This window comes from Puma concolor, chromosome C2 (genome assembly GCF_028749965.1).
Source record: "Puma concolor isolate L17-30 chromosome C2, mPumCon1.1.hap2, whole genome shotgun sequence".
NCBI lineage: Eukaryota > Metazoa > Chordata > Mammalia > Carnivora > Felidae > Puma > Puma concolor.
In genome coordinates, this window is record NC_141675.1 from 88,050,589 (window position 1) to 88,073,240 (window position 22,652).

At 44.7% G+C, this 22,652-nt stretch overlaps 1 protein-coding gene across 2 annotated transcripts in view; it reads left to right on the forward strand.

The window, feature by feature from the left end:
• The first annotated feature begins 5,066 nt into the window (after nucleotides 1–5,066).
• The window catches only part of TNK2 (tyrosine kinase non receptor 2), a 45,899-nt gene continuing 28,313 nt past the window's right edge, over nucleotides 5,067–22,652 (forward strand). Inside the window, exon 1 of one of the 2 annotated variants that reach the window (XM_086675127.1) lies at nucleotides 5,067–5,395. The gene's annotated coding sequence lies outside the window, so the exon portion shown is untranslated. The remainder of the gene's footprint in view (nucleotides 5,396–22,652) is intronic. The other variant, XM_086675135.1, reaches the window with a different exon arrangement.

Genomic DNA, 22,652 nt, shown 5'->3' on the forward strand with positions numbered 1-22,652 from the left:
TCAAGAAGTAGAGCACATATGCACGTATAATGAAACAAAAATGTCACAAACACAATACCTTTATTAGCTGTGATGCACTCTCATTCATTCAATATACATTTCTGGCACCTACTAGGCAGTGTCGTAGGTGTCTGTGCCAATCTGCTCGCAGACAAAAACCTCTGTCCTTGTGGAGTTTACATTCTGTGTGTTGAGAGCGGGGAGGAGGGTTGTCAGAAAGTTAAGAAGTCATGAATATGAAGGGTATGCTATATTAATATAACAGTTATTTAAAAATTAAATTTGTGGAAATGCAAGCTGGTGCAGCCACTCTGGAAAACAGTATGGAGGTTCCTCAAAAAACTAAAAATGGAAATACCCTACGACCCAGCAATTGCACTACTAGGCATTTATCCACGGGATACAGGTGTGCTGTTTTGAAGGGACACATGCACCCCCATGTTTATAGCAGCACTATCAACAATAGCCAAAGTATGGAAAGAGCCCAAATGTCCATCGATGGATGAATGGATAAAGAAGATGTGCTATATATATACGATGGAGATATATATATACTCGGTAATCAAAAAGAATGAAATCTTGCCATTTGCAACTACGTGGATGGAACTGGAGGGTATTATGCTAAGTCAAATTAGTCAGAGACAAAAATCATATGACTTCACTCATATGAGGACTTTAAGAGACAAAACAGATGAACATAAGGGAAGGGAAACAAAAACAATATAAAAACAGGGACGGGGACAAACCATAAGAGACTCTTAAATATGGAGAACAAACTGAGGGTTACTGGAGGGGTTGTGGGAGGGGGGATGGGCTAAATGGGTAAGGGGCACTAAGGAATCTACTCCTGAAATCATTGTTTCACTATACGCTAACTAATTTGAATGTAAATTAAAAAAAATAAAAAATAAAATAAAATAAAAACCAATATGGATAGGGCTAGAGAGTATAATGCTAAGCAAAATAAGTCATTCAGAGAAAGATGAATACTAAATGACCTCACTCATATGTGGAATTTAAGAAACAAAACAAACAAGCAAAGGAAAAAAAAAAAAAAAGAGAGAGACAAACCAAGAAACAGACTCTTAACTATAGAGAATAAACAGATGGTTACCAGAGGGGATGTAGGGAGATGGGAGAAATAGGGGATGGGGATTAAAGAGTACACTCATGATGAAAAATAAAATAAAATAAAATAAAATAAAATAAAATAAAATAAAATAATTTTAATAAAATATTGAAAAAATTCTGTTGGCATTTTCTCTTTGACACAAAAACTGTTTAATAAACTTTACATTTCTAGGTAGAAGAAACTTTGGTTCCTGACTTTTTTCCTATTTTCTAATTTTACTGTATTTTAATAAAAGAATATCGTCTGTTTTGTTTTTTTAAAAAATAAATAAAATAAAAATTAAATTTGGAAGTGCTTCTAGATGCTGGTTACGTCCTGTTTTCTGATCTGGGTGCTAGGTACCTTCACTTTGTAAAATGTGCACGTGTTTGCACTTCTCTGGATGTATGTCATACTTTAATCAAAAGTTCAAAAAAATTACATTCTCATATTTTCTATTGCATTATTGCCCTCTTCCACTAAAAAAAAGCCAGTTAAAACCTACTGAATTCAGTTCACCTCCTATGCATAGGTTGCAACAGTAGTTTAAAAAAACATTGCTCTATAAAAAAAACAAAAACAAAAACAAAAAAAACCAAAAAAACAGAACAAAAACCCTTCAGCCCAATCACTCAGCAACATTCACCACTCTTCGCTGAGCACTTGCTTGCTGGTATGAGCCAGGTTGCCCCGTCACCACCTTCCTTGTCCTCCTGTATACCCTGCAGTGCAGTCATCTCGAGGTGGGGATTCTTAAGGGCACCCCACAAACCTCCCTCAAGCAGCTTGGTTCACCTCCATTTAGAACTAGACCTGACAAGCCCTTCTCCCTGCAGTCACTCTGCTGTGGGCAACCTTCCTCAAGTTCCAGATCTGGGAAGAGACTGGTACAGGCACGTTAAAGGGTTGGGGTTTATCCCCACAGCCACCTTTAAGCTCCTGAGCCTTATGCTTCTAGACTGTGTCTCATTTCCTCTAATATGCTGTCAGCTCCCTGAGGGCAGAGCCGTCTTCCTAGGTGTCTCTAGGCGGTGGTACTGGACTCACAGAACAATGCAGGGGAGACAGACAGCCTCAGGGACCTCTCTCAGCATAGCCCCTGGTGCTCAGCGTGGTGGTGGAGAGAGTCCAAGAGTTGGGACTAAAAAGGATGGAGGAAGCTTTTCTGTGAAACTAAAGCTCCAGATAACCTTGCACTAAGCATGTAAGAAGGATGGATCTGGCTCTTGTGGGCAGGTGGAGGGGAGGTGGAAGAAGGGGGACTTGGGCTCCCTTAAGAAAATCACCTAGCAGGACTGACCAGGATACAAGTGCTTTGATTCTTTGCTTTGATGTGGAGCTTGATTTACAGGCAGAAAGCTTGCTCCAAATCAGTTGTTTGCATCTATTGACTCCCAAATTTAGTCAGACCTTATACATCCCAAAGTGAGGCTCCTGGGTTTGGCATTGCTTTGTTGTGCTGATATCAGTGGTCTAGGGCAGACTTTGGAGTCAAAAACTGGATCTGAATCCTGGTTTTAATGCCACCAGCTGTATGACCTGGAGCAAGTTACTTAACAATGTAAAGTCCATCTTTAAAATGAGGATGGTAATATGTAACATCATTTGATTGTGGTGGCCGGTAGATGAGAATACATGCCAAATGCAGGGCCTTACCCATAGGAAGTCTCCATAAACCTTAGCAATTGTCATTACCGATGTAGTGTAAAGGAGCTTGGGAGAGGACTCCCCTCAGATTCCTTCTCCCTGACTTCTTCCTCTGAGATCAGGCAGCAAGGGGGAACTTGGCTGAACCCAGAGGTGGCGTCAGGAGTCCTGCCTGCCCTAGACCCTCCCTTGGACCAGGTAGGGTGCATTCACCCCATGCTCTGGCTTCCTGATTAAGGTAAGCTGCTACACACACTGTTATCAAATGATTTAGTGGAAAGATGCCCAGCCTATCTCACAAGGCAAGACACCAAGACCCAAATCCACCCAGTCCAGCCCCCCTTTAGGTGTCTCTAACCCATCCCGATCTGCCCTACTGCTTCCCCCACCTCCCGCCAGGGCCCTTGAGCTCAATGCTGGAAAACAGGGGTGCAGAGTCATCCTACACAGTTCTTTAATGTCTGATCCTTGGGACAATTCTCTCTGGACTTGTTTTATTATCGTACCCATTGCATAGATGAGGTAGTCAGTAACAGTGTCAACTGGCCTTAAACTTGTGAGTTCTAAGCACCATGCCTCAAGGCTGCCTCCAACTAGCTAGGATCTGGGTGTGATAGCTGCTCTATCAATGGGAGGAGGAGCTCTGAATTTTCTCCTTCTTTGTGGGTACAGGGAGGAAAGCACCCAAGAAGGAGAGCGGTGCAGGAGGGAGGAAGGCCCCCTTTACCTGGGACTGTTTATGCCTGTGTTCCCGGCAGAAAGTGTCATAGGTCTGAAACCACCTCTCCCTTGTTGAAATGTCCTCCTTTGGCCCCAGAGAAAGGATGGGGGTGGCCCAGGTTCCCAGGCCTCTGGGCTGCTGCTGAGAGATTATGACTCAAGTCCACTTCTCAAACACTCACTGGATTGTGGCCTTGGAAACTTTCCAATCCAACCTCCTCATTTTAGAAACAAAGCAACTGAGACCAGATGGAAGTGACTTTTTACACTGTCACGTGGTAAGTGAGCAGCTGCTGAACTGCTGCTACTGAGAATTCGAGACTCCTGTTTCAGTGCTCCTCCACTGGGCCCAGTTAACTACACAGTCTCAGTGTAACTCCCTACCTTCGACTTCGTCTCTCCTCCGGTAGACACACAGGAAGGCGCAAGCTGTGCCTGGGGTGGGGAGATTCTGGAGAGTAAAGCAGGAGGATGGGTAGTGGGACTGAAGAGTGGAGAGAGGGGAGGAGCTAGCGGGACCTGGCTCCTTAAGAGGGCGGGCCAACCCTGCTGGACTCCGCCCCCCTGGGGCGGCGCAGGCGCAGGCGGGCTCCAGGAACTCAGGCGGGAGGGCGGGCGCTCCTGGCTCCCGAGCCGGCGCGCGGGGCCGCAGCACCTGCGGGGGCCGGCGCTGGGCGCGGCGCCCGGCGGGCGGACGTCGACGCCGGGAGGCTAGGGCGGGGAGGCGGGCCTGGGACGTGGGGGTGGCCGCGGAACCCGCGGGAAGGCCAGCCTGTAGCCCCCTCCCCAGGGGGACGGGGCGGAGGGAGCGGGGCAGGGGGCGGTGTAAGCGGGCGCCGAGGGCAGCACCATCTGGAGGGGTGGGACCGCGCGGCCTCTTGGGGGCAGGCGAGTGCGCTGGGCAGTGCCGGCGAGGGGCCCCGAGCGGGGAGCGCAGGAGGAGCGCGGCGGACTCAGTCCGGCGCTGCCGGAGCAGCAGCCGCAGCGGGTCGGAGTTCTCAGCTGGGGCCCGCAGCTGCTCCGCGGGCTGAAGCTCGGCGTGGAGGAGCAGGGGGGCGTGGGTCCGGCCGTGCAGGAGGAGGGCGGGGTGGGCCCGGGGGTGCAGGAGCGGGGCGGCCGTGGCCACGAGCCCAGCCTGGGGGTGGTGTGGGGTCCGCCGGACGGCGCGGACTGGAGGCGCCCGCCGCCGTGGACGGGCTCGGCGGGCTGGCCTGTGGTGCAGGAGGAGGGGTTGGGGCCCCGCAAGCAGTACCAGGAGAAGGGGGGAGGCAGCCCCGCAGTGCAGGAGCGTGGGGAGGCCCGCGCCGGGGTGCAGGAACAGGGGGAGGGGAGCCCACGCAGGCTGCTGCAGCAGCCCGAGCCGCTCTCCGAGTTCGGGGACCGTTCCTGGGAGCGCGGGGAGGGGCTCGAAAGTTCCGGGGAGCCGGGGGCTCAGCACTGGGAGAGCTGCGGGCACCTCAGGCGGGAGGCAGTGGTCCTGGGAGCGGCCCCGACACGCCGCGAGAGACTCGAGCTGGTGGGGAGGGCCAGGCCTGTGGGGCCCCAGGGGCCTGAGGGGGAGGGGCGCCTGGGGGTGCAAGAAGCAAATTGGTTGCCCGGGGTGCAGGAAGGACAGGTGGTGCGGGCTGTTCAGGAGACATACCTGGACGGGAAGGGGTCCCAGGAGGGAGAGGGGCCCCCCGAGGGGCACAGGATCCGGAGGCGCCGGCGGAGGAGGAGGTGGTAACCTACAGGCCGGCTGCCCAGCGCCCGGATCGCTCAAGGGCCGTGGTGAGCGCAAGATGTAGGGGTTTGGGGATTGGAGCATTGGAAGCCACTGCCCCAGAGCGGGCAGTGTGTCCTGCTGGATCCTCTTCTGCCACCTCAGCCTGGACATCATCGAAACTGTGTCTGCAGGGAGGCAGCCGAAGGCAGCAGGTAAGGAAACCCAATTCCCTTCCCAGCGGGAGTTGGTGTGTTTTGAAGCAGGGGGCTGCAGTTATTTCAGGAGAGGGTGGTCTCCAAACTGCTCTTGTTCACTTTGCTGTGTTTAAACCTCGGGAGGAAGGAAGCAGTGCAATTTCAACAGCGAGGCAGGACCCCTCCCCCCAGTACTAAAAATGCCAACTAGAGTGATGGGGCATTTCCTTAGAGTCTAGACTGGAGGTGAGACTGCGAGGCTACCAGGCCTGGGCAGAAGGCAGAGAGGGGTAGCCCTAGGCCAAGGTTGCGGAGGAGGTAGTCACCCCTCCATCAGTCTGCCCCTGGAGATAGGAGTGCCTCCGTGCCAGGGCTGGGATGGTGCAATCAGCACAGGTTTTCTCAGGTCCTCAAAACAGATTCCAAAAAAGGGAAGGGGCAGCATTGCATTAACTGGACTTTATCTAGTAACCCTGTTAGCCATGTGATGTGAGTGTGGCTGCCAGTGACTTGAGCACGAGCCTGACCTGCTCCCGCCACACCTTCTTGTCACAGCTGATTAATAATCGAGGGCTCAGAGCCAAGGATGAATAGGGGTAGCAGGGCAGAGAACTACTGGTGAGGCCTTCTGTCTGGGTGTGGGCTCTAGGCCTCTAATTTGAAAGGGACACTTTGAGGAGAGGGTGTTTGTACTACTGGACTCTGGGCATTCTCTGTGGCCCAGAGCTCAGCCCCACCCCATGGAGGTGGACAGCTGTGGCATCATAGGTTCTGTACCAGCCAAGGCCAGCTCCTGTCGCAGCCTAGAGGTGGGGCTTACAGGGTGGGGACTAGATTTGGCTTCCTGTTGACTCCCCGGTGGCCCAAGTGCCAGGCCTACTCATTCCTGGCCCATAGGGGGTTGGTTGGCCAGTTTATGGGCCTCATCCTCCTAGGGTTGTTCACCTCTTACTTGGCACTTATAAGTTCCTGCTCCTATGGCCCTCAGGTTGGGGTGGGTGCAGAGTTGCTGCTTGCCTTAGCTGGGTCCTATGTCTGAGTCAGGTGGCCCCAGCCGCTTGTCTAAACCAGAGTGGGTGGAGATAGTCCTCTCTAGTCTGGACAGGGGGAGTGGTGGTGGTGGCTGGGGCAGCAGAGCCATAGGCAGGCAGCTCCTGGGACTATGCTGGAGGAGCCGGTTAGTCTGCTCCTCATGCAAACCCCAAACCGACTGTCAGCTTCGTCCCACACCTGCCTGTCACACTGCTACCCCAAACACTCATGCACCGGAAGTTCAGCTGCTGTGTCCACGGTGCCTGGCTCTTCTGGGGTGTCCAAACTGGTTCTGGCTCTCTGGAGCCAATGGAGAGATTTGTCTGTTCTAAACACATAGACATAAGCATATACCTTTATCCTGTTTCAGGTCAACTTTTTTGAATTTGTGGTAGATGAAGAGAAGCACTTTGACAGTTCTGGGTTTAGACCATCTACTACCTGTGTAACCTCCTGGGGCAAGATAACGTCTCTGGGCTTCAGTTTCTGTGCAGTGGGCCATGGTTTTCCTTACACTGTCCTGAGAGCAGAGGGCTCAGTCCCCTTTTTGGCAGTTTGGTGCCCACTTTCCCGGGACACCTGCTGGCAGATGTTGGGGAGGAGGTGTCTGTGCTCCCAGACCTTTTCCTCTGGTCCCTAAATTCACGATTATCCCCTGTCCTGTGCTTTATTCTGGAGAAGGAAGTGGTTATTCTTTTTGTTTTTAATAGTGGCTTTCTTGAGGTGTAATGATATACAATGAATGGAACATATTTAAAACAGTAGGTTTTAATGTATGAATATATCTGTAAAACCACCATCACAATAAAGATAATGAACATACCTATTATTCCCAACCAACCCCCATAGTTCTTTGTGCCCCTTCCTAATTCCTTCTTCCCGCCCCTCCTTTGCCATGCCGTTTCCCCAGGCAACAGACTGGTCTGCTTTCTGTCACCATACATTAGTTCACATTACCTGGAATTTTATGGAAATGAAATCAGACAGCATGTGTCCTTTTTTGCCTGGCTTTTTTTTTTTTTTTCCAGCATAATTATTTTGAGATTCATGCATGTTGTGTAAGCTTCAGTAGCTCATTTTTTATTGCTGAGTAGCATTCCATTACACATATATGCCACAGTTTATCCATTCACCTGATGATGGGTTGTTTTTAGTTTTTGGTTATTACAAATAAAACTACTGTGAACATTTGTGTAAGTTTTTCTATGGACATACTATTTTATTTCTCTTGGATAAATCCTTAGGACTGGAATTGTGAATCATATGGTTGGTATACATTTAACTTTTAAGAAAATTGCCAGACTTTTTTCCAAAGTGGTTGTCTTATATTACATACCTACTAGTTGTAGGGCGCCTGGGTGGCTCAGTCAGTTAAGCTTCTGACTTCAGCTCAGGTCATGATCTCGCAGTTAGTGAGTTGGAGCCCCACATTGGGCTCTGTGCTGACAGCTCAGACCTTGGAGCCTGCTTCAGATTACGTGTCTCCCTCTCTCTCTGCCCCAACCCTGCTCACACTCTGTCTCTCTCTCTCTCAAAAATAAACATTAAAAAAACTTTTTTACATACCTACTAGTTGTATATGAAAGTTCAAATTCTTCCACCTCTTTGTCAGCACTTGGTATGGTCAGTCTTTTTAATTTAATTTAGCTTTTATTTTTTTTTAATGTTTATTCATTTTTGAGAGAGAGAGAGACAGACACAGAGAGCGAGCCAGGGAGGAGCAGAGAAAGAGAGGCGGACAGAGGATTCAAAGTGGGCTCTGCCCTGAAAGTAGCAAGCCTGATGCTGGGTTCGAACTCATGAACCTTGAGACTGTGACCTGAGCTGAAGTCAGATGCTCAACCGACCGAGGCACCCATGTGCCCCAGTTTCTTTAATTTTAGACCTTCGAATAGGTCTGCAGTGGTTATCTCCTTGATTTTAATTTACATTTCCCTAATGACTAATGTTACTGAGCATCTTTTCATGTACTTATTTGCCATTTGTATATCTGGTGATATGTCTGTTCAAATTGTTTACCCATTTTTTAATTGTGAGGTTTTTTTTTTTTTGTATTGAGTTTTATGAGTTCTTTATATATTCTGCATACAGATCCTTTATTGAATATGTTGGGATTGGATATGTTTGATTTGCAAATATTTCCTTCCATCTTTGGCTTACATTTTAATTTTCCTTACGGTGCCTTTTTTGATGAGCAGAAATTTAAAATTTTAATGAACTCCAGTTTAACAACTTTTTTTTTGTGTGGTTTATGCTTTTGGTGTCACGTCTAAGAAATCTTTGCCTAACCCAAAGCACAATGGTTTTCTCCTATTTTTCTTCTAGACATTTTATTTATTAATTCTTAAAACAATTTTATTTTTAAGTAATCTCTGTGTGCAATGTGGGGTGCGAACTCACAATCCTGAGATCAAGAGTCTCATGCTCTACCGCCTTCCCCCTTCTAGAAATGATTTCTAGGTTTTACATTTAGGTTTTACATTTAGGTTTAATGATCCATTTTGGGTTAATTCTTGTGTATGGTGCAAGCAATGAATTGAAGTTCAGCTTTTTTGCTTGTGGAGATCCAACTATTCCAGCACCATTTGTTGAAAAAAACATGTCCTTCCATGGAATTGCCTTTGCACCTTTGTAAAAAAATCAATTGTCTGTATATGTGTAGATACAATCTGGGCTCTCTTGCTTCATTGGTCATTTTGTCTATCTTTATCCTAATACCACACTGTCTTGATTATTGTAGATTTATAGTAAGTCTTGAAATCAGGGTAAAACCTTGAACGTTGTTCTTTTCAAAATTGCTTTAGTTTTTCCAGCTTCTTTGCACTTCCACATGCATTTTAGAATCAATTTGGGGATAATTTCTATAAGGAAGCCTCCTGGGATTTTGATTGGGATTGCATTGAATCTGTAGATCATTTTGGGGGAAATGTCCATTATCTTAGCAATATTAAACCTTCTGACCCATAAACAATATATATGTCTGTATATGGACTTTTAAGAATTTCACCAGTGTTTTCTAGTTTAAGTATACAGATTTTTCATGTGTTTTGTCAGATATATACTTAAGTATTATGTATTTTTTTTGATGCTATGTAAATGGTATTTGGCTTTCTTACTTTTTTATCTTAATTTTGGTAAAATATATATAACATAAAATTTACCATCTTAACCATCTTTCAGGGTATGGTTCAGTAGTGTTAGGTACATTTACATTGCAACTATCACCACCATTCATCTCCAGAACTTTTTAATCTTGCAAAATTAAAACTCTGTACCTATTAAACAATAGCTCTCCATACCCTCTCCACCCTAGTCCTTGGAACCGCATTCTACTTTATATGAATTTGGCTATTCTAAATACCTCATAGGAGTAGAATCATGCAGTATTTGTCCCTTGGTGAATGGCTTTTTTCACTTACCATACATAATGTATTTGGAGTTCATCCATGTTGTGGCATGTGTTAAGAATTTACTTCTTTTTTAAGGCTAAGTAATAACCCATTGTATGAATATGCTACATTTTGTTTATTCATCTGGTGGTTGTTTCCCACCTTTTGGCTGTCGTCAATAATGCTGCTATAGGGGCGCCTGGGTGGCGCAGTCGGTTAAGCGTCCGACTTCAGCCAGGTCACGATCTCGCGGTCCGTGAGTTCGAGCCCTGCGTCGGGCTCTGGGCTGATGGCTCGGAGCCTGGAGCCTGTTTCCGATTCTGTGTCTCCCTCTCTCTCTGCCCCTCCCCTGTTCATGCTCTGTCTCTCTCTGTCCCAAAAATAAATAAACGTTGAAAAAAAAAATAATGCTGCTATAAAATGGTATTGTTTTTAAATTTCTATTTCCTATTGTGAGTGTGTGTGTGTATATATATATGTGTATGTGTATATATATATATATATATATATATAAACCCAATTGATTTTTGTATATTAATCTTGAATCGTACCACCTTGATAAATGTATTCTAGTAGCTTTTTGTAGCTTCCATTGGATTTTATACATAGACTGTCATGTCATTTGTTAATAAAGACAGTTTTACTTCTTTCTTTCTGATCTTTATGCCTGATAATTACTGTTTTTCTTGTCTAATTGCACTGGCTATATCTTCTGGTATAAAGTTGAGTAGAAGAGGGGTTACTTGTTCCTTCAGTCTTTTCACCATTATGCATGATATTAGCTGTGGGTTTTTCATATATGATCTTTATTAAGTTGAAGAAACTCCCTCTGTTCCTATTTTACTGAGATTTTTAAATTTGTTATTAAAAAAATTTTTTTTTAACGTTTATTTGAGAGAGAGAGTTGAGAGCACGAGCAGGGGAGGGGCAGAGAGAGGGAGACACAAAATCAGAAGAAGGCTCCAGGCTTTGAGCTGTCAGCATAGGCCTGACACGGGGCTGGAACTCATGGACCACGAGATCATGACCTGAGCCGAAGTCGGATGCTTAACCCACTGAGCCACCCAGAAGGTCTTGAGATTTTTAATAGGAATGGATGTCGGACTTTGTCAAATGTTTTTTCCGGGGTCGCCTGGGTGGCTCAGTCGGTTAAGCGGCCGACTTCGGCCTAGGTCATGATCTCGCGGTCCGTGAGTTCCAGCCCCGCGTCGGGCTCTGTGCTGACAGCTCAGAGCCTGGAGCCTGTTTCAGATTCTGTGTCTCCCTGTCTCTGACCCTACCCCGTTCATGCTCTGTCTCTCTCTGTCTCACAAATAAGTAAACGTTAAAAATAAATAAATAATTAATTAATTAACAAAAAATGTTTTTTCTGTGACTATGGGATTTTTTTCTTTTAGTTTGTTAATATGTTGAATTACATTGATTTTCAAATTTTTGTTTGTTTTTTAAATGCTTATATTTGAGAGAGAGAAAGAGAGAATGAGCAGGGGAGGGGCAGAGAGGGGGCAGGGTAGAGGATTTGAAGCAGGCTCTGCACTGGCAGCAGTGAGCTTGATGTTGGGTTCGAATTCACGCACCCTGAGATCATGACCTGAGCTGAAGTCAGTCACTTAACCAACTGAGCCACCAGGCACCCCTGATTTTCAAATGTTAAACCAACCTTGCATTCCTTAGACAAACTCCATTTGGTCATGGTGTGTTATTTTTTATATGTATTGTTGAATTCTGTTTGCTAGAGAATTTGTTAAGAATTTTGCATCTGTGTTTATGAGGATAGTTTTCTTTCCTTGTACTGGCTATGGGATTCATAATATACATCTTTATTTTAAATAATTTTTTAAATGTTTATTTTTGACAGAGTGAGCAGGGGAGGGGCAGAGAAAGGGGGGTACAGATGATCCAAAGCAGCCTCTGTGCTGACAGCAGACAGCCCGATGTGGGGCTTGAAGTCACAAACTGTGAGATCATGACGTAACCTGAAGTCAGAAGCCTAACTGACTGAGCCACCCGGGTGCCCCAGGATTCATAATACACATCTTTAATCACAGTCTGCCTTCAAGTGATAATAGTATAAAAATTTACATTTTTATTTCTCTCCTCCTTTTATGCTATTATTCAGAAATTATTCTTACACACGTTGTAAACCACACTATTTGGTATTATTTGTGTTTAAACAATTTATTTTTTAAAATAATGTACATAATAAAAATGTCTTAGATGTCTACCCCTGTAGTTGCTATTTCCGGTGCTTCATTCTTTGCATAGATCTATATTTCTATATGGTATTATTTTCCTTTTGTCTGAAGGACTTCTTTTGACATTTATGGTGGTGCAGGTTGGTGATGAATTCTTTCAGCTTTTGTATGCTTAAGTTTATTTAGCTTTTATTTTAAAAAGATATTTTCATTGGACTAGAATTCCATTTCATTAGTTTATTTTTCAGTACTTTAATGATATTGTGCCACTGTCTTCTCATTTTCATTTCTGCAGGAAATCTGTTGTCATTTTTTTTTTTTTTTTTTAAGTAAGCTCTGTGTGCCCTTCATGGGGCTCAAACTCACCACCCGAGATCAAAAGTTGCATGCTTTCCCAGCTGAGCCAGCCAGGCGCCCTCTCTGCTGTCATCTTTATCTTTGCTCCCTGTCTGTAACATGTCTTCCTCACCCTCCCCAGCTACATTTTAAGATTTTCTCTTTATCACTGATTTTGAGCAATTTGATTATGAGGTATGTTGGTACAGTTTTCTTCATGTGTCTTGTGCTTGGAGTTCATTGAACTTTTTGAGTCGGTGGGCTTATAATCTTAATCAAATGTGGAAATATTTAGGCCATTATTTCTTCAAATATTTTTTTCTGTTTCCAGCTCTCTCTCCTTTCCTCAGGGAACTCCAACAATACAAATGTTAGGCCACTTGAAATTGTCCCATTGCTCACAGACGCTTTGTTCATTTATTTTTTTTCTTTTAAATTTTTTAAAATTTAATATTTATTTTGAGAGAGAGAGAATGAGCAGGGAAGGGGCAGAGAGGTAGACACAGAATCCGAAGTTAGCTCTAGGCTCTGAGCTGTCAGCACAGAGCCTGACATGGGGCTTGAACCTATGATCCGTGAATTCATGACCTGAGCTGAAGTCAGATGTTTAACTGATTGAGCCACCCAGGTGTCCCCCTATTTTAAAAAAATTTTTTTTCTCTTTTTAAATTTTTATTTAAATTCTATTTAGTTAACATACAGTGCAATATTGTTTCAGGAGCAGATGCTTTGTTTATTTAAAAAAGATTTTTTTTTTCTTCTCTGGAGTTAATTTCAGATCATTTCTATTACTGTGTCTTCAGGTTCACCAGGTTTTTCTTCTGCAGTATGTAATCACCTTTAATTGCATTCAGCTTATTTTTTTTATCTCATGCAATGTAGTTTTTATTCTAGAAGTTCAATTTATATTCTTTTTCAAAATACATGTTTAAATTTTTAAAAATCTTTATTTATTTTTTAAATGTTTATTTATTTTTGAGACAGAGAGGCAGAGCTTGAGTGGGGGAGGGTCAGAGAGTGAGGGAGACACAGAATCCAAAGCAGGTTCCAGGCTCTGAGCTGTCAGCACAGAGCCCGACGCGGGGCTAGAACCCACGAACCGCGAGATCATGACCTGAGCCGAAGTCGGACGCTTAACCGACTGAGCCACCCAGGCGCCCCAAAATCTTTATTTTTGAGAGAGAGAGAGAGAGAGAGAGCGAGCAAGTGGGGAGGGGCAGAGAGAGAGAGAGGCACAGAATCTGAAGCAGCCTCCAGGCTCTGAGCTGTCAGCACAGAGCCTGATGCAGGGCTCAAACTCACAAGCTGTGAGATCATGACTTGAGCTGAAGTTGGATGCCCAACTGACTGAGCCATCCAGGTGCCCCTTAAAAAAATATTTTTAATAGCTATATAGTTTTATAGTACTAATAGTTTTAATAATTGTTTTAATGTTTAATTATTTTAATGTCCTTGCTAATTCTACCATTTGTGTTAGTTCTGAGTTGGTTTTGATTAATTGCTTTATCTCCTTATTATAGGTCCTAGTTCCTGGCTTTTGGCATGCCTGATAATTTTTTATTGGATGCCAGACAATGTTAATTTTACCTGGTTGGTTGCTGGATACTTTTGTATTCTTATAACTATTCTTGAGCTTTATCCTAGGATGCAGTGACTTGGAAACAGTTTGATTATCTTGGGTCTTGTTTTTAAGACTTGTTAGGACCAGAGCCATGTTCAATCTAAGGCTACTAATTTTCCTGCTGAGGCAAGACCCATCTGTGAATTGTACCCAGTGCCTACCTTTTCCAGTTTGGCTGGTGGGAACAGGCACTTTTCCCAGCCTTGGGAGCACCAGGCATTGTTACTTCTAATCCTTTTGGGTGGTTATTTTCCCTACCCTTGGGTAATTTCTACACATTCACATAGATGATTAGTGCTCAGCTAAATACTTGAGGGGAACCCTTTATAGACTTCTGTGGTACTCTCTCTTCTTTGCTGCTCTGTTCTGTGAACTCTGGCCCCCTAAGACTCCCCAAACTCTAAGCTCCATCTCCTCAACTCCTGGAGTCTTTTGGGGTCTGACAGTTTCCCTTCTCTGTGCTGTAGCCTGGAAACTCAGCCATAGGGCTGACCTCTTTTATTTCCTGACTCACAGGTATCACTGTCTTTAGTTCCTGATATCTGGTATTTTCAAAACCATTTTGTATATTTCGTCCAATTTTTTGTTGTTGCAGTCAGGAGAACAAATCTGATCCTTATTATTCCATCTTGGCCAAAGATGAGAATTTGAATTTAATTCCCCCATTGCTACCCTTCTACACTTCCCATCCTTCAGTCTCTTCACTCTACTGTCTGTGTTTATTGTTACGGTGTAGTAAATTGTGATGACTTTTCCTTTCCTGCACAACTTTTTGTTCTTCCTGGAGTTGCTTTTGTTTGTTTGCTTAGTTTTCTGTGCACCTTTCAATTAGCCAAATTCCAGTAGCTGTCTAAGTTTCTCAAGATGTCAGTTCCATCAGATATTCTATCAAATTTATCTTTCTGAAGAAGTCTCTTTCAGAGCCTTGTGCCCTGAAGCAACATGGTCTGGTTGGTGTCTATCACAGGTGCTTAGCCATCCTCTTGGAACCTCCTTTCAGCATCTGGGCATCTCCTTCACTGCTCTTCTCTGTTGGATCTCCTGCATCCCATGTCTTCTCCTTTGTTGGTTTACTCTCTAGTTTTGGTAGAGTCTGTCCTTTAGTAGCTTCCTGAGGGAGGAGGGTGTATGGGTGGGAGATTATTTGGAGACCTTGCCAGCCTGCTATTCACTCAGCTGAATATAAAGATCTAGGTTGGAAATTGCTTTCCTTTACATCTTGAGGATATTGCTTTTAGGTTCTAGAATTAACACTGAAGTCTAAGGTCACTCCAAATCCTGTATGGGACCCTCTCCCTTGCCCCAAAGTGTGTAGGATCTTCTCTTTATCTCCAGTATTGTGTTTTGTAATGATTTCCTAATTAAGTAGCTTAGTATGGGTCTGTTTTCAACTTGTGCTGTATGCTCAGTGAACCCTTTTAGTTTGGAAACTTGTACTTCAGGTCTGGGAAGTTTTCTTGTATTATTTTGGTCATCTCTCTCTCTCTCTCTGTCTCTCTGAGCTCCTTTTGTTTAGATATTGGACCTTCTTATACTGATCATCTGGTTTTCTTTTTTTTTTTTTTCCCTCTCCTGTTTGCCATCTTTGTGTCTTTTGTTCTCTGTTGCAGAAGATCTGAACTTTATCCTCCATCCCTTCTATTGTAGTTTTAGCAATTATGATAGCAGTAAATGTCTGTTGATACCATTTTCTCCCATGTGTGACATGGATGAGGTAGACACAAAACTACTAAATTCAACTTTAGTAATAGAAACCTTGGGAGAATGGGTTAGGATTTTTGATTAGGGAATTATCCACATTTCACTAAAAAACAAAAACAAAGGGGCGCCTGGGTGGCTCGGTCGGTTAAGCATCCGACTTCGGCTCAGGTCACGATCTCGCGGTCTGTGAGTTCGAGCCCCGCGTCGGGCTCTGTGCTGACAGCTCAGAGCCTGGAGCCTGTTTCAGATTCTGTGTCTCCCTCTCTCTCTGCCCCTCCCCTGTTCATGCTCTGTCTCTCTCTCTCTCAAAAATAAATAAACGTTTAAAAAAAAATTAAAAAAAAAAAAACCAAAAACAAAAACAAAACCTCCTTCCCAAAAGGGCTTATTAACCTGATAAAGTTTCAAGGTTAAGGGTAACAAAAAATTAGATTAAGATAAGTGTGAGAATTTGATAAGGAAAACATTCTCAGACTGAATTTATTGAGAATTCAGTAGAATGATTTTTTTCATCCGTATTAATGGGACTCAGAATTGAGAATCACTATCAGTATAATAAGTAGTCCCATAAACTGATGCTCATGGCTATGATGAGAAGGGCCTTTGAGAGAGTGGTCAGTGTCAGTAATGGGAGAGAACATCTGAGAACAGGACTGTTCTGGCCAGGTCAAATGAATTGGCACAATTACAAGCTTTCTACAGAGCAATGGTATTCAACCCCAGTCTGGATTCATCTGAAGAGGCTTCAAACTACGATGTCTCAGGGGGCGCCTGGGTGGCTCATTTGGTTAAGCGTCCACCTCTTGGTTTCAGCTCAGGTCATGATCTCACTGTTCATGAGTTCAAGCCCCACATCAGGCTCCACGTTGACAGCACAGAGCCTGCCTGGGATTCTCTCTCTTCCTCTCTCTCTGCCCCTCCTCTGTTCTCTCTGTCTCTCAAAATAAATAAACTTAAAATAAACTAAAAAAAAAAAAAAAAAAAGATACGCCTCAGGGGTGCCTGGGTGGCGCAGTCAGTCATTTAAGTATATGACTCTTGATTTCAGCTCAGGTCATGATCTGACTGTTGTGAAATTGAGCCCTGGATTAGGCTCCACATGCTGAGTGTGGAGCCTGCTTAAGATTCTCTCCCTCCCTCTCCTGCCTCTCCCCTGCTTGCGTGTGCACTTGTGCGCTGTCTCTCTCTCTCTCTCTCTCTCTCAAAAAAAAAAAAAAAATGACACCTCAGTCTCACCTAGGTCAAGTTGATTAGAATCTCAGTGGGTGGGGTCTACACATTGACACTTTCCTAGCTCCAAGGTGATTTTAATGCATAGCCAGGGCAAAGAGCACCTCCAGAGTTTATTGAAGACCCTTGCTTCTCAGAGTGTGGTCTACTGGACCAAAACATGTGTCACTTGGCAGCTTGTTAGAAATGGAGAATCTTAGGCCCTACCTCATATCCATGGAATCTGTATCTGCAGTTTAACAATATCCCCAGGTGATCTGTATGTGCATTAAAATTTGAGAATCACTACCTCATTTATCCATTCAACAGGTATTTATGAGCGAGCACCTGCCATGGGCCAGACTCTGCTGGGTGGGTTGGGGATGGGTCTGATGAATTTTGTATGTCACCTATTGTGTTTGTAATTTTTTGTTTCCCAATAATATCCTGTTCTTATTTTGAAGATACACTATCTTGTCTCTGAGGGTATATTAATGAGCATTTTTTGGTCTGAAATTTTCTTCTGCATAGTCTGTTTCCCCTTGGTTGCTTTTTTCTGTGTGTTTTGCTCTCTTCCATGTTAGAGGCTTGTCTTGGGTGTCTGGTAATTTTGTGTTGTCTGCTCTCAACGGAGGATGGGGAACTACAGCACTGAATGGTCTTGTTGATGGAGTTTCTTTGTGTGGTGACCTAGATGGGCCATTTGTTGGGAACTCCTAGTGTTGGTGGTATCTTTATATCTTTCTTGGCCAGGTCAGAGTTGCCAGAAAAGACACTTGTGTCTCCTGCCAAGATGTGGAAGCCTGGCTCCATGTTCCAGGAGCAAGTCGAGAAGGGGATTGGGATCTCAACATCCATGCATGCTTCCCTTGTTTGGGATGTAGAACCTGCCTGCTGCTCCCTCCCACCCCCCTGCCATCTTCCATGAAGCCCACTGTGCCAGTCTCAAGAAGTTCCATTTATCCACTGTAGGGAAATCCCTGTTTTTTGCAGGGTGGTAAAGGGACAGTCACTCAGTGGCTCTGTATTGGGGAAGGAGTATGGTGGTGCTGGTGGTGGGGTCTTACTGCTTCTTAAATAGCTTTTAAATAATCCTCTATTTTTTAGCACTTCCCTCTCTCACCTCTTCTTCTTGTAGGGGTTTCTGGGGCTTCAAATTCCCAGGCCATTTGAGGATTCTGTGGGATCAGTCAGGTGCTTCTCACCTTGGGAGTTGTGACTTTTTTTTTTTAGGTTCTGCTCCCAGTTGTCACTGGCCCATCATCTGCTTTCCAGCTTGTTGTGGTTGTTTCCTCTGCCGTTCAAAAAATTTCTCTTGAGGGGCACCTGGGTGGCTCAGTTGGTTAAACATCCAACTTCGGCTCGGGTCATGCTCTTGTGGTTTGTGGGTTTGAGCCCCATGTCAGGCTCTGTGCTGATAATTCAGAGACTGCTTCAGATCCTCTCTCCTCTGCTCAGATCCTCTCTGCCCCTCCCCTGCTCATTTTTGTGCTGTCTCTCTCAAAAATAAATAAATATTTTTTAAAAAATTCTCTTTAGAAAAATAAATTCTCTTTAAAAATGTAGTTTTGGAGGGGTTTTGAGAAGGAATGGAATTATGTGCATGTGTGCAATTTACTGGTTTTTTTCCTGGAACCTCTGTCCCCTCTTTAAACTTCCTCATAGAATCCATGAATTCATTCAATATCCAGTATATATTTAATGAATAGGACTATAACTCTGCCCTCCGTGGGCTCGCATCATTGAGCCAAGAAATTTAGTGTGCATTTGTATATGGACTGAATCCTGGCTGCAGCTCTTACTCTCTGCATGACCTTGGTCACTTCTTCAAAACGTCAATTTCTTCATCTGTAAAACGGGGATGACGTAGAGTAATAAGGGGAAGTTTTTAATCAGTTAGTGAAGATAAAGCTTTTAAAGGACTGCATGTAGGGATCCCTGGCTGGCTCAGTTGTGTGCAACTCTTTGATCTTGGTGTTGTGAGCTCAAGTCCCACATTGGGCTTAGAACTCACTAAAAAAAATAAAAGTAAATAGATAAAAAAACATTGCTTTCTATTAAAAAAAATAAAAGAACCTGCACATAGTGTCTTCTTGAGGACCCAAAACATAACTTCCCTTTCCTATTTCCCCAAAACCCTAACACAAGGTGAGCACATAGAAGGTGCATGGTGAGTGACTGAGGCGGGGTTTGGAGTGAGAGTTTTGGCTTGGTCTCTTCCTTCAGCAGCTGTATCTCCTGGGAGCCCTGGAGCCAAGGGCCTTAGCTGGGTGTAAGAACAGTGGGCTCTTCCTGTCTCTGCCTGTCTCCTGTATGCTGTGTCTTCTAATAAGGCAAGGCCTCCTCTTCCTGGGTCCTTACGTTTACTAATCCCTGACCTTGGTATGGCTGTTCCTCTGTGTCTACAGTCACCTCCGCTCTGAACTATTGATCTCCCCTAGTTCCTAGGGATCTGTTTCCAAAGATAGCTCCGTAAGTGCCTTGTTTCACAAGTCCCTTCCCCTTTTAGGATCTCAGTTTCTTTATTGCTAAAATGGATAGGCAGGATATAGTGGGAAGGTAGTCCAACATTTCTTTTACTCCTAGGTTCAGTCCCTTTGTCTCCTGGGCCCTGCAGCCTGTCCTTCACTGGGTGTTGCTAGCTCCTGGGGTTCTGGTATGGACATGGTCCAGAGGGGATGAGCAGTCCCTCTTGCAGAATAAATGCTCTACCATTCACAGCTCTGGCTTCTTTCCCCACCCCACCTCCGGGGCTCAACAATAGGCCCCTTCAGCTCAAGGCTCTTGCTGAAGGGGTGGGGGTGGGGTGAGGCCTGAGCCAGCAGGCAGAGGACCAGCCAGGCAGCCTCTGCGCAGCCCCAGCCCTAGAAGAGCTCTGGGAGTGGCTGGCTGCTGGGAGCTGTGCTGCATCCTTCCTCCCTTCCCGGGAGTCACTGCATCGCTTGGTGTTGTGATGATGCCTGGGCCAGAGGATTGGCAAGAGGCAGCTCTCTGCAGTGCCCTGCATCCGAGCCCTGGCACCAGGGCGTGCATGGTGCATGTGCACAAGACCCAGACAGCTGCCGGAATTTATCCTCTGTCACACATGAGTAGGGTTTTGTTGGTGGGAGGAGTGCTCCAGGAATGTGTTAGGGCTCTCAGTGTCCTGTCTCTGAGTGTCAGGGTTGGCATGCCAATCTTGAGCCGCTGGAGCATGAAACAGCAACTAAATACTTTCAAGATCAAGTTGGTACATGTGGGGAGGTGTTGAGTTCAATGTGGGTCTGGATAGTGGATAGGTTCTGTGTAAAGGTAGATTCTTTCCTTTCTTCTCTGAAAGTCACACCTCCTTTTCTCTTGGAGTCGAAGATGAGGCGTAGTGGGTCCCTGTATCTGATCTGATTCCCTGCTTCTGTGCCCTGCCTTCCCACCCTGTTACTCCCTTGACCCCCGTGGTGAGGCTGGGATGCCTGACAAACTGAGCTTCCTTCCCATCAACATTGTTGTATCGCCTACCCCAGCTGTCCCTGCAGTCTAGTGAGAATGCAGCCTTCTGCAGAAGGCCGATTCCTGGCCCTCCCTCTGCATAAGCAACTGACTGGCCTTGTCATCCCTGGTGCTGAAATGGCTTTGTGGGAGCAAAGTAGCTTACTGGGACTGGAGTGGCTATAATGAGATTGGCAGCCCCTCTTTCTATGAAGGTGCTTGCTTTTCTGGATTAGAAATACTGGGAGGGAGCAAAGCCTGGGTGGGGGTGGGGTGGGGGAATGAGGCTTATTTCTAATACCCTCTGGAAGTAAAGCAGGCCCCCTTTCTCCAGTGTCCATCTTATGGGTTTGAAGTCTCTTTCAGGAAACTCTTCTTGACCAGATACCTTGCCAGCTTCTGCCTTCAAGTTGATAGAGAAAAACAGCTGGTTACTTTACAGGGTACAAACTACAGTAGAGGTGTGTACATAGAATCTCTCAGTAGAATTATATATTGATACAGAATGCTATAAGAACAGTGAGCCTTTAAGGATCAGAGTGTGATGGATAATTTGAAAATTATACATTGATGTTGGCTATTTTCCACATGTACTACACTATAGTTGACTGTTGAACACGTGGGGGCTAGGAGTGCTGACCTCTCACACAGTCTAAAATCTGCATATAACTTTTGACTCCCCAAAAACTGAACTACTGACAGCCCACGGTTGAGTGGAAAACTTAACCAATAACATAAACAGCACATATTTTACATTTTATATGTATTACGTACTATATTCTTAGAACAAAGTAAACTGGAGAAAAGAAAATGTTGTTATTAAGAAAATCATAAGCGAAAATACATTGTACTGTACCGTATTGAAAAAATTCACACATTAGTGGACCTGCACGATTCAAACCCATGTTGTTCAAGAGTTAACTGTATTGTGTGTTTATACCATTCCTGTTTTCAAATATTATTTTAACGGAATAACATGGGAAGCATGGCAAAAATAACCATTTAGAGGTAGGAAATGGCAATTTACAGAGGAGATGACATGGGTCTTGGGGGATGTGTTGGAATTCATCATGTAGACAAAGAGAAGGACTGTCACAAAGAGAATAGCTCAGAGACATTAAAAATTTTTTAATGAGAAATGTTTTTTTTTTTCTAAAGTTTTCTTTCTTGATTTTTGAGAGAGAGAGAAAGAAAGAAAGAGCAAGTGGGAAAGGGGCAGAGAGAGGGAGAAAGAGAGAATCCCAAGCAGGGTCCACACTGTCAGCACAGAGCCCAATATGAGGCTCTAACTCACGAACTGAGATCATGACTTGAGCTGAAATCAAGAGTCAGATACTTAATTGACTGAGCCACCCAGGCACCCTGAAACATTAAGATTCAAGAAGGGAGTGGGGCGCCTGGATGGCTCATCGGTTAAGCGTCCAGCTTCGGCTCAGGGTCATGATCTCAGGGTCTGTGGGTTCAAGCCCTGCATTGGGCTCTGTGCTGACAGCTCAGAGCCTGGAGCCTGTTTGGGATTCTGTGTCTCCCTTTCTCTCTGCCCCCTCCCCCACTGTCTCTGTGTCTCTCTCTGTCTCTCTCAAAAACATTAAAAAAAAAAATTAAAGAAGGGAGTGTGTGTAGGGAAGGGCAAGTATTTAATTTGGCTGGAATATGGACATTTGAAGAAAATGATGAGGTATGGAGGTGGACAAATAGGCAAGGGGAGGATCTTGAAGGGCCTTGTATTTGGCTCAATGAGGAGTTACAGAAGGATATAAGCAGGGGAGGGACTTCAGATGACAATAATAGCAATAGGCAGCTGTGTGCCAGGTGCTGTGCTAAGTGTGCTGTTCATTATCTCATTGAATCTGCACTCTGTGAAGGAGGTGCTGCTATTTCTTCCCATTTTACAGGAGAGGAAATTGAGTCTTAGAGGTTAAGGTATTTGCCCCAAAGTTGCTCAAGTACAAAGTGACAGAGCCAAGATTTCAGATCTGGTCTGTCTGACTCTTGATCCTAATGGTATTGATTGGGAGGACTAATGAGGAGGCAGAAACAAGATTTTGTGTCCTGCCCAGTGGGGAAGGTAGGAAGTTATAGTTGCAGGGGGGCCAGGGGTGAGGTTTCTAGCCTGAGTGGCTGGCATTGGCTTGTGATATTTTCAGTTGGGATATAGGAGCATGCCTTAGCTAAGTTGAAGGGGGTGATGATGAGCTCAGTATGGTTATACAGAATTTGTGGTACTTGTGCATCCTCCTGGTGGAGCTGTCCTGTAAATGTCTGTAAATGTGGGCCTAGAGCTTCAGGTGGTCAGAAATAAAGACAGACAGCACATGGTAATTGGA